Raw genomic sequence first — 10,944 nt, 5'->3', positions numbered from 1 at the left:
ACCAACCTACCTGTCCATACACAGCTTCAGGAATGAAGAAACTACCATACAGATACACCATGGAATATGTTTCAGCCATAAATCTTTAGGAAATCCTACCATCTGCAGCCACATGAAGAAACGTGGAGAACATCAGGTCCAATGAATGAGCCTGGTAGAGAATGTCCCATGCCACATATCTCAGGCATGTAGACTGAAAAAACTTTATCCCCTAGAAGTAGAAAGTTCAATAGGCCTTACCAGAGGCTGCTGGGGAGATGGAGGGGGTCTTGGAAGGAATCAGTAATGGGTACAAAGTTACTGTCAGACGAGAGTAATCAATTCTGTATCAAAATCTTCCTTGTACCCTCTAACTACATTTGGTGTATGGCAAATAATGTTTTAAGAAACATGAAGAAACAATTCTACAATTTATGTGGAAATGTGAAACACCCTGAATTTCCAAAGCTATCCTGAGAAATACAAACCATGTGGGATGTAACACATTCTCTGAGTTCTAATTAAATGAAAATCTCTAGTTAACCAAACCATATGTTTCCTGCATACACAGAGAAACACAGACCAGTGAGCAAAATAAGGGCACAATAATAAACACAAATAACACTGTGTACACAATAATAAACACAAACTTATACAGAGTGAACATTTTTCAAAACACCACCAAAATGACATAATAGGGAAGGTTTTTGAAACTAGATATCCACATGCTAAAGAATAATATAAGATTCTTATGCTATTAAGTGTGCAATAATCAACTCAAAAAGATTAAAAGATTCTATACAAAACTTGTAACCATAAAGCTCCTATAAAGACAACCTCGGGTATGGGTATATTTAGGGCAACTTGGATGTATGCTCACGGTTTACAAAAAGTAAAAAAATACAAGGGAAAAAATCATTGACAATGGACTGCTTTGGTAGTGATTTTTTTTCTTGATTAGCAACCAACAGCACAGCTAACCAAAAAATTATGCATATGGGGGATCATGTGAAACCGAAGAGTTTGTGCCCAACAAAGGAAAACCGCAAACAAAATGAAAAAGCATACTAAAAATTATTTAAAAATTTGGGCACACACACAGTGGATAAGGCGTTATTTTTGAAAAGGCACAAGCCAGTAACACTACCAGCTGGCAAAAAAACTAAACAACAGAAAAATAAGTAGACCAAAATTGGGCAAATAACCTGAATAGATATTTGTGCAAAGACAGGAAAAACTGAACCAATGATTACAAAATCTTGGGTGACATTACTACTCATGAGAAAAGTGTAGATCAAAACCACACTCAGATCTTATCTCACGCCAACTAGAATGAACATTACTAAAATATTAAAATATTTCAAAAGACAACTTCTGATATGAATTTCCAAAAAGGAGAACTGTTTGTGGAAACGTAAGTTAGTATTAACACTATTAAAAAAAAGTTGAGAATCCTGCAAAGAATAAAATATAAAAAGAAACACCATGCCATCTAGCAGTCCCACTACTGGGTAGACATTCAACCTACCTGTTCATCCACAGATATAGAGACCAAGAAACTCTCGTATACATTCAGGAATATTCTTCGGTCATCAAAATAATCAAATAGCATTATTTAGAGCAACCCAGATGAACCTGGAAAACATTATGTTAAATGTAATGAACTGGGCCCAGAAAGACACACACTGTGTGATACCACTCCTGTGAAATCTTAAGATGTTTATCTTAAGTAGAAAGCAAAATATTGGTAATTGGAGTCTGGAAGATGGAGGGGGAATTGGGATAGCTTATGAAAACAAAGTTATCTTACCATTAAAGGACGCAATCTGAGTGTTCTCCTCAGCCTGGTGACTGGAGTTAACAATACTGTATTTTTCAAAAGAGCAAGAAGGGAGAATTTTGAATGTTCTCTCCACATAAAAATGATACCTGTATGAGGGAACAGAGATCCTAAGTACCCTGATTTGATCATTAATCAATCTATATATATGAAAATGTACCCCTAATTATGGACCTTTATGTTGTGAAAAAAAGTTAACAGAAACAAATATGTATTGCTAAAAATCACAGGGAACCACAAAAGCAATGGTCTAAAGGAATCCTGAGAAATACAAAGTGAGGACCCACAATCCGCAATACCAAATTACAGTGCCGAGTGGCACTACACAAACCTGAAAAATTTTTGCACAGCAAAGAAAACTACTTTCCAAATTAAAAAAAAAAAAAAATCCTATAGATTAGGCAAAAATTTCAGGCAATCATGTAATTCATGAGGAGTTGTCACCTAATGTGTACACAAAAATACACTACAAAGCAGAAAAGAATCCAATCTAGAACCTGACAAGACAATTTTGTAGACATAAAATCAAACAACAGATAAGGGACTAGGTCCTCAAAATGAACTATTCATTAGGAAACTGTAATTCACTAGGCACAGTGGCTCACTCCTGTAATCCCAGCACTTTGGGTGGCCTGGTTGGACGGGTTACCTAAGGTCAGGAGTTTGAAACCAGCCTGACCAATATGGTGAAACCCCATCTCTACTAAAAATACAAATATTAGACTGGCATCATCGTGGTGGGTGTCTGTAGTCCCAGATACTCAGGAGGCTGAGACAGGAGAATTGCCTGAACCCAGGAGGTGAAGGTTGCAGTGAGCCGAGACTGTGGAACTGCACTCCAGCCTGGGCGACAGAGCCAGACTCAGTCTCTTAAAATAAAACAAACAAACAAACAAAAAAACACAGAAATGCGGGTGTGGTTTTAGAAAAAGGGGAACTCATACACTGTAGGTGGAAATGAAAATTAGGATACTTCAGCTCAGAGACCCGTGGGGTTCGGAGGGACCTGGACCCAGGTCGCGGGCTTCACCACGGGCTCAGGGCATGTGCATTCCTAGACGCTGGATTCAGGTCAGACACCGGCATAGCCTTCCCGGCAGGGTTGCTGACGCTGCCATGGCGAGGGCCCCACAACAGCCCCCACGCGTGTAGGACTGGGGCCCAAATGCCCATAAAGAAGTGAGGGCCAGAAAGCAGGGGGCCGCGGAGAAGGAGCAGGGAGGCCTGGAGGGGTCCCGGTGGGGTACAAGTCCCCGCCACTCACCGCAGAGACCTGCCTCCTCCTCCACCATCGCGTGGAAGCCACCACGGCTTCTCCGAAGAAACTGACTCTGATCACACTGCCGCTTCTGCCGACTCCATCCCACCGCGCCGCGGCCTCTGCAGACTGCCTCCTGCCGCAACGCGGCCTCTGTGGACTCCCTCCACCTGTGGCGCCAGTTCCGCGGAATCCCTGGGACAGCACAGCCGCTCCCGCTAGATCCTCCCAGAAAGCGCAGTCTTAAAGGGGCCGCAGCTCAGCCTGGCCAGAATCGCTTTGGGTTGGATGAGAACAGGTCTTAGGCTAACCAATCAGAACATAGAAATAAAGCCCAATTAGAGTAGACCTTGAAGTTTGCTCTCATCCAATCAGAACTTGCAGTCTAGGAACGCCATATATGAAGGATGCCAAGTGGGAGTCTGGCCGTTCCAGACCCTTCTGAGTAGGTGGGCCTACCTGCTTGGAGCTGGCTTAGAGGAGGAGTAGCAGCCTCCCGCCGCCCATGCTGGAGGCTGGGGGTGGCTGGAGTCTGCCGTATGGGCCCGCCTCGCTGTTGTGGTTGGTGGCGGTGATGGAGGCTACAGCACAGCTGGAAAGGTAAAAAGATGGTAGGATAGATTCGCCATCCTGGCCTGCACAGCCTCAGGCATGGGGGACGGCTTGGGGGTGCCCTGCCGTGGGCAGTGGGCACTATCCACAGAGTGTCACTGCTGGTGTTGCGGGGGCAGGTTGGGTGTGTTATTTGAGGCGCCACTGCCCGCGGAGGGGAGTGGTTTGGGGGCCCTTTCCTGGGGTGTGCTGCCCATTGCTGGGGGGTGGGTTGGGGCCTGTCCCAAGTGGTACTGCCTGCAGCAGTGGGGCATGTCGTGGGCACTATCCGGGGATGTACTGCCCTAGGTGGGGGGTGAGTTGGAGGAGCTATCAGGTGGTGCAATTCCCTTGTCAGGATGGGTTGGTGTCCCTATGGGTTGCAACACTTCCAGCGGTGAAGGATGGGTTGGGGGTGCTATCAGGTGTTACATTGCCCCCAGTGAGTTCGGGGTGTAATATCCAGGACATCATTGCCTGTGTCTGGGAGCTGGTTGGGGCCACTATCCAAGGCTGCATTGCCCACATGGGGAGCGGGTTGGGGACACTATCTGGGGCTGCAGTGCTGGTGGTGGAGGTTGGGTTAGGCTACACTGCTGGTGGCGAGGAGGGGTGGTGTTAAAGGCGCCATGGGGATTACACTGAGACAGAGGTGGGGGGGGGCTTGCTGGGATAGCTACACAGGGTTGGACTGCCTGTGGAGGGGGGTAGAGTGTTGGTGGGGGTATTCTTGGTGTTGGATACACAGCCTGAGTGGGGGTAAGGCGGAGGGTGGGTCAGGTGCTCTCAGGGATCTGCACTGCCTGGCAAAGAGTGGGTGAGTGTGCTATTCCGGGCTGCGTTGGTTGTGGCAGGGGCAGGTTGGGTGCGCTATTGGGCTACTCGAGCTATCCAAGGTGGTACTTCCCAAGGTGGAGAGGGAGTTTGGAGGGCTATCCGTGGCTGCACTGCCCAAGGCAGGGAGTTGGTTGGGGGCGCTATCCAGGGCCGCACTGTTACTGATGGGGAGTGGGTTAGGACACTCACTACTCAGGGTTGCGGTGCCTGCAGTGGGGGGTGGTTTGGGTGGCATAAGGGGGCATCACTGCCTGCGGTGGGGGTCTGGTTGGGGACACTATCTGTGGCTACACTGCCCACTGCGGGGAGTCGGTTGGGGTGCTATCCCGGGCTGTGCTGCCCATTGCAGGGACATGGTTTGCGGATGCCATCGAGTGCTGCAGTGTTTAAGGCAGGGGCAGGTTAGGGGCTGCCATCACGTGCTGCGCTGCTGGTGGTGGGGGATGGGGTGTTGGCACTATCCTGGGGCTACACTGCCGGTGGCAGCGGGTTAAGGGCTCTGTCGGAAGCTGCACTGCCAGTGGCAGGCGATGGAGGTTTCAGTGACAGCAGTGGTCTCTGAGAGAGGAGCGGTCCTCCTCTCCCTGGACTCTAAACTCTAAAAGGCCATCTCCTCCTGCATGGCGGGCACACGTTTATGTGATGATCCTGATCACAGCAGGGCACCCAAGACCCATCATGGTTCCCAGGCCTGAGCCCTCACATTCTGTGTTGTAGAGACTGCCAAGGATGCCCAGGCATGCAGTAGCAGACACCATGGGGTGACAGAGCCCTGTGGGTGGAGGTCTCAGGAATGGGAACCAGCACGTTGTTTGTGAGGGATGGCTGGGGCTTAGTTTCTGCTGCTACTGCTTCCCGAGCACAGCCTGGGTGGTCCTAGTGGTTCCTGTGGAGTGGGAACCCCAGGCACCATGGTGTCTCCAGTCTCCACTCCCTAGCCAGTTTGGGCCAAAAAGAGACGCTGTGGACTTTGGAGGGTGGGTGTGAGTGCCTTCACTGAAACTGGCCCGTGGCACCCAGCGGCCAGCATGACAAGGTGGGGGTCTAACGCTGCCACTCTCTGTGTCCCGTTTTAGGCTTTTCTGGCTTTGCCGGCCCAGCTGCTCCATGCCAGGAGAAGGAAGAGCCATCTGCTGCATGCTGGAGGCTGGAGCCTGTGAAAGCATGGCTCACCTCGCTGCAGTGGGTGGCAGTGACGGAGACTGCAGAGCACCGGAGAGGTAGGAGCATGGCTGGCTGCCACCAGGGCAGGGACAGGGGTGCAGAGGTGGCCAGGTGGCAGCCTCTGAGGCAGCCTGGGGCCCTCAGTCACCTGCTGCTGGTTATGGCAGGCAGAGATGGGGTTGCCACTGCTTCTGCCACGCCATGTGCAGGTGGCAGCTGCAGTTGAGCCCTTGGCAGAGGGTGGCAGTGCAGGTCTCAGACCTGAGTGAGGCCTGAGGGTCACGGAATACCCCTCTCCCACCCTAGGATCCACTCCTCTTTGGCAGCTCCCTGAGTGCTGGGCTGCGGGTCTCTACACTGTGTGGCCACTGGAATGGGGCTGAGTGCCACTTCCCGCTCTCCTGCAGCTGGGGCTTCACTGCCTCTATTAGGGCCATGGTAGTGTCTGGCCCCTGGTTCTGTGCTGCTGGCCACCATGTGCAAGTCCAGGACTGCCACCAGGTGCTGCTGACGTGCACCATCTGCAAGGGGCGGCTGAGCCCATGGCATTGGCTGGCAGGGCTAGTCCCAGAAGACCCAAGGGCCGTCCAGTGGACTGCCCTCCCAGGCTTGGGCCCCTTTCTTGGCCAATACACAGAGCGACAGGTCACGGTCACTGGGTGCTTTGCAGCTGCTGGATCCTCGAGGCTGACTGGCCGGTTTCTGCTTTCCTGCAGCAGCAGGGCCGACTGCCTGTGTGAGGAGCTGTGGAGGTTTCTGGCCCTGGGATCCTCACTGCGGTGGAGTGGGCGGGCAGTATCAGTGGTTGTCACTGTGGCTGCTGCATGGCCATGTGAAGGTGGCAGCTGCAGCTGAGCCCAAGGCAGAGGCTGGCCCTAGACAGCCCGAGAATTCCCAGTGCACCACCTAGGGTCCATCTTCCTTGCTCCTGCACAGAGCGTGGGGTCAGAGCAATGTGCAGCCTTGGGGGTGGGGCTGAGCACCAGTTCCTGCCCTCCCTCTGTTCCATTTTGACCCTGGTCCAGGGCGCTGGTTGTGGGCGCAGGGTACCCTGCAGCCACTGGGATGGGGCTGGGCACCAGTTCCAGTCCTCCTGCTGTGAGGCTTGATTTAGGCCCCACAGCAGGGTCTGGCCCTTGGGTCCGCATTGCTGGTGGAGGTGGGCAGGAGCAGGGGTTTCTACTGCTGCTGCCGCATGCCATCTATAAGTGGCAGGTGAAGCAGAATGCACGGGAGGCTGCAGGGCTGGTCTCAGGCTGGGGGTTGCCCAAGGCACCTCCCCCCACCCTAAGATCCATGCTTCCTTTGCCCAAGCCCAGAGCATGGGGTCACAGGCTCTGGGCCCACCGCAGGCCCCAGAATGAGGCTGAGTGCTGGTTTCCGCCCCCTTGCAATTGCACCGCCGAGCACCTAAATTAGGTGCCATGGTGTCATCTGGGCCTGAGTGTTCTGCTGCTGGTGGGGGAGGACAGGGCCAAGGGTTGCCACTGATATTGACTTGCGCCATTTCCAGGTGGCAGCTATGGCTGAGCCTGTGGCAGATTCTAGCGGGGCTGTTCCACGAGGGCACAAGGATCCCAGAGTGTACCACCATCCTACCCTAGGGTCCACTTCTCCTTGGCCCTGGCCCAGAGCACAGGTTTGTGGGCGCTGGGCACTGTGCAGCTGCAGAGTTATGACTGAGCGCCTCCTGCCCTCCTGCACCTGTGGGCTGACTGTGGCAGTATCTGGTCCTGGGTTCCATGCTACTGGGGTCAGTGTCCAGGATTGCCACCACTGCTGCCCCATGCATGTACTGCAATAGTCTGATAGCTGAGCCAGCTACTGAGGGCCTGACAGAATTGGTAGTGTAGACAGTGTGGTTAGGCTACACGAGGGGAGATTCATGGCCCCAGGCAGGGCATTTGGGATGGTGTAAGATTTCATCACACTCCTTAGAATGGCATGCAAATGAAAACTGAATGTTTTGTTTCTGGAATTTTCCATCTGATATTTTTGGGATGTACTCAGGGAACTGAAACTGTGGAAAGCTACACTGTAGGTAATGGGAAACGACTGTGCTTCTTAGTTTTTATAATAGTTTTCTATGGTTGCTGTAGCTGAATATCACTCATTTACCCACTTAACATAATAAAAGTTTATTATCTTTAAGTTCTGGAGGTCTGAGTTTGAAATGCATCTTACTAGGATAAAAATCAGAATATTGTCAGGGCTACATTCCTTTGGAGATGCTGGGGGAGAATCTGTTTCCTTGCTTTGTCCAACTTCTATAGAGGCTGCCTGCTTTCATTAGCTCATAGCCCCACTTCCATCTTCAAAGGCAACAGTGTAGCATCTTTAAATCTCTCTCCTGACTCTCCTACCTTCCTCTTCCATCTTTTGTTTTTCCTCAAGACAGGGTCTTACTCTTTTCTCCAGGCTGGGGTGCAGTGGCATGATCATGGCTCACTGCAGCCTTGACCTACCTGGGCTCACATGATCCTCCCAATTGAGCCTCCCACGTAGGTAGAAGTACAGGTGTGTGCTACCACTCCCAGTTCATTATTATTATTATTTTGTATATATCCTAGAGACAGGGTTTTGCCATATTTCCCAGGCTGATCTTTTTTAAAATATTTTTTAAATTTTACATGTAAGTTCTGGGGTACATGTGCAGAACATGCAGGTTTTTTGCATAGGTATACATGTGCCGTGGTGGTTTGTTGCAGTTGTCAACCTGTCATCTAGGTTTTAAGCCCTGCATGCTTTAGGTATTTATCCTAATGCTCTCCCTCCCCTTTCCCCCTACCCCTGACGGGTCTTGGTGTGAGATGGTCCCCTCCCTGTGGCCATGTGTTCTCATTGTGCAACTCCCACTTACAAATGAGAACATGCAGTATTTGGGTTTCTGTTCCTGTGTTAGTTTGCTGAGAATAATGGTTTCTAGATTCATCCATGTCCCTGCATAAGACATGAACTCATTCTTTTTTGTGGCTGCATAGTATTTCATGGTGTATATGTGCTGTATTTTCTGGACCCCCAAGGCTGGGAAGGCAGATTCTCACTCAATTTCTGCCTTTTCCACTGCCCTCTCTTCCCTCTGCTGTCTTCTCCCTTTCCTTCTGTTCTTTGGAGAAGATAGGTCTGCAGCAGCCACTGAACTTTGTCTTGCTTTGTGTTCTACTCTTGGTCTCGCTTCCTTTCTTTCTCCTTCCACCTTGCCTGGCTGATTTTTCATATCATCCCCTTGAGAAGGCTTTTTGACATCCTTAAAAACCTTCTCACAAGTGAATTTCTGCTTATGGTTTAAATGGATGCCATTGTCAGCAGGGGTCAGTGATGACCCACCCATCCCCTACACTGCTTCCATTTGCTCTCTGGTTCCCACATTTGATTCTGTTTTCTCCCCCTTCCTCTGTCTGTTGGGTAGTGCCGGCCTGCCCTGATCTCTACCACGTGAATGGAGGGAAAGCTAAGCCATCCTTCCTCGCTTTCCAGTGAGCCAGCAGGTGGATCCTCAGACCTTCCTGCCTGTGTGGGCATCCAGAAAAGTTTTGGGGTGTGTTGTCATGGAGACAATGGAGTATTTATTGTACTACCTTCCTTAGACTTTCTGATGCAACCTGCCCTCTTTCCCAGATTGGCTTGATGCTGCAGGGAGGTTTCTTCAATTAATCTTGTCAAAGTAGCCTTCAAATCCTTTTGGAGCAGGAATTTCTTTTTAATCTCACAAGACACAAACTGTTCAAGGGAGAAATTGGGAACAAAGACAATGCAGGGGGACTGGAGAGAACTTGGAGAGCATTTAGAGAAAAGCGGGGAAATGATTGTTGGTTTGGAAAATAGGAGCATGAATAAGTGGTGAGAGGAATGGGGATTATTTAACTGGGACAGAGAGGCTGGCAGGTGACTTAGTAATAGGCTTCCAGTTTGTGGAGGGTTAGCACAGGGAGACTGGCTTCCCATTACCAGGGAAGAAACGACATTGACAGTGGGAGGTAGGGGAGCCTGAGGCTGAGGAAGAACTTCTAATCACAGTGTCTGTTAATTATAGCAAAGGAGGATGGATCACAAGTTCTTCACCGAGTGGTCTTCCCAGACAAGAGCAGCACTGGGATGGTGGTAGGGCTTTCTGTGAGTCATCTGGTGCAGAGCTTCCTGATCACTTGTCCTCAGATAGTAGCAAGATGGCTGCCTCAGCATCTCCAGGAACACATGGTAAAAATACAAATTTTTCGGCCCTACCCAGACCTTCTGGTTTAGAATTTCTGGGAGGAAAGTCCAGGTGTCTGTATTCTTATGCATCCCCACCCCCAGAGAAATGTAGAACTAACTCATGGAGAACCAGGAGGCTGGTGATGTGGAGAAGGAGAAAACGCCTCCCCAGATCCCTCTGATGTTCCCTGTAGCATCCTGCTGGTGCTTCCACTGCCCATGAGCTGCTCCGGAGCCCAGGCCACACCTGCCCTGGTGACTCTGTCCAGCATCCCTGCTGAGCCACTTGGAATGGACCCTGGGGCATCAAAGCTGCCCTACGGCTCTGAAGAACCCCTGTGTCTCTCCTTAATCACAAGGGTTCTGGGAAAAATGCTCATTCCACGTTTTTGTTCTAGACTTCACTGGCCATCACCGAAGTTTTAGGTGGCTGTTCTGTGGAGTTTTCCAATGCCAAGGGGTCCCTCAGACACAACCACTGCCCCAAAATGACTAGAATGGAGCGAGCCTGGGAGTCAAGAGATAGTATCTCTCTTGAGCTTGAGCAGGCTATTTTACCTCTCCTCATCGCAGTTTCTTTCTCTGGAAAATGAGGCACCCAGCCTGGACAATCTCTTAAGTTCCTTTCAGCTTTACCTTTCTGTCTCTACTGGCTGTTTGAAGAATTGCAATGCTTGAAGAGCATAAAGTCATAGATTCAGTATAATATTTTGTAGTGGAATATTTTAAATTCAGTGTTCTTTTTTTTCTTTATATAACTTACCTTGGGGATGTTGGGAAGGATGAGGGAAAATACACGAATACACCCAACTCCAGCGAGCTCAGCACGTCTGTGGGCCTGCCGTTCACCGTGCGTGACCATGCACAAGCTCTCTCGTCCCTTGGTGGCAGCAAACCAAACTACACATGCTGTTCTTTGGCCTCAGAACATTTTTTTCTTTGTTTTAAATGTGTATCTTGGAATCAATGAATATTGTTCATGGGAACACTAGGAAGGTTGAGGGGCTGCAATCATTATTTCACACACTTACTTGCTTGTTTCTTGCTGAATTCAAGATTGCAGTGATACTTCAAAAAAAAA

At 50.0% G+C, this 10,944-nt stretch overlaps 1 long non-coding RNA gene across 2 annotated transcripts in view; it reads left to right on the top strand.

Annotated features, from left to right (window-relative positions):
- The first annotated feature begins 3,552 nt into the window (after positions 1-3,552).
- Positions 3,553-10,944, top strand: part of LOC119471831 — a 12,963-nt gene continuing 5,571 nt past the window's right edge. The window contains exons 1-2 of one of the 2 annotated variants that reach the window (XR_005200919.1): positions 3,553-3,677; positions 5,582-5,725. This is a non-coding gene — a long non-coding RNA (uncharacterized LOC119471831). Of the gene's footprint in view, positions 3,678-4,411; positions 4,486-5,581; positions 5,726-10,944 lie in introns of those variants that run through there. The other variant, XR_005200918.1, reaches the window with a different exon arrangement.

Source organism: Cebus imitator, unplaced genomic scaffold (genome assembly GCF_001604975.1).
Source record: "Cebus imitator isolate Cc_AM_T3 unplaced genomic scaffold, Cebus_imitator-1.0 Scaffold76, whole genome shotgun sequence".
Taxonomy (NCBI): Eukaryota; Metazoa; Chordata; class Mammalia; order Primates; family Cebidae; genus Cebus; species Cebus imitator.
This window is presented reverse-complemented; position numbering and strand designations above follow the sequence as displayed.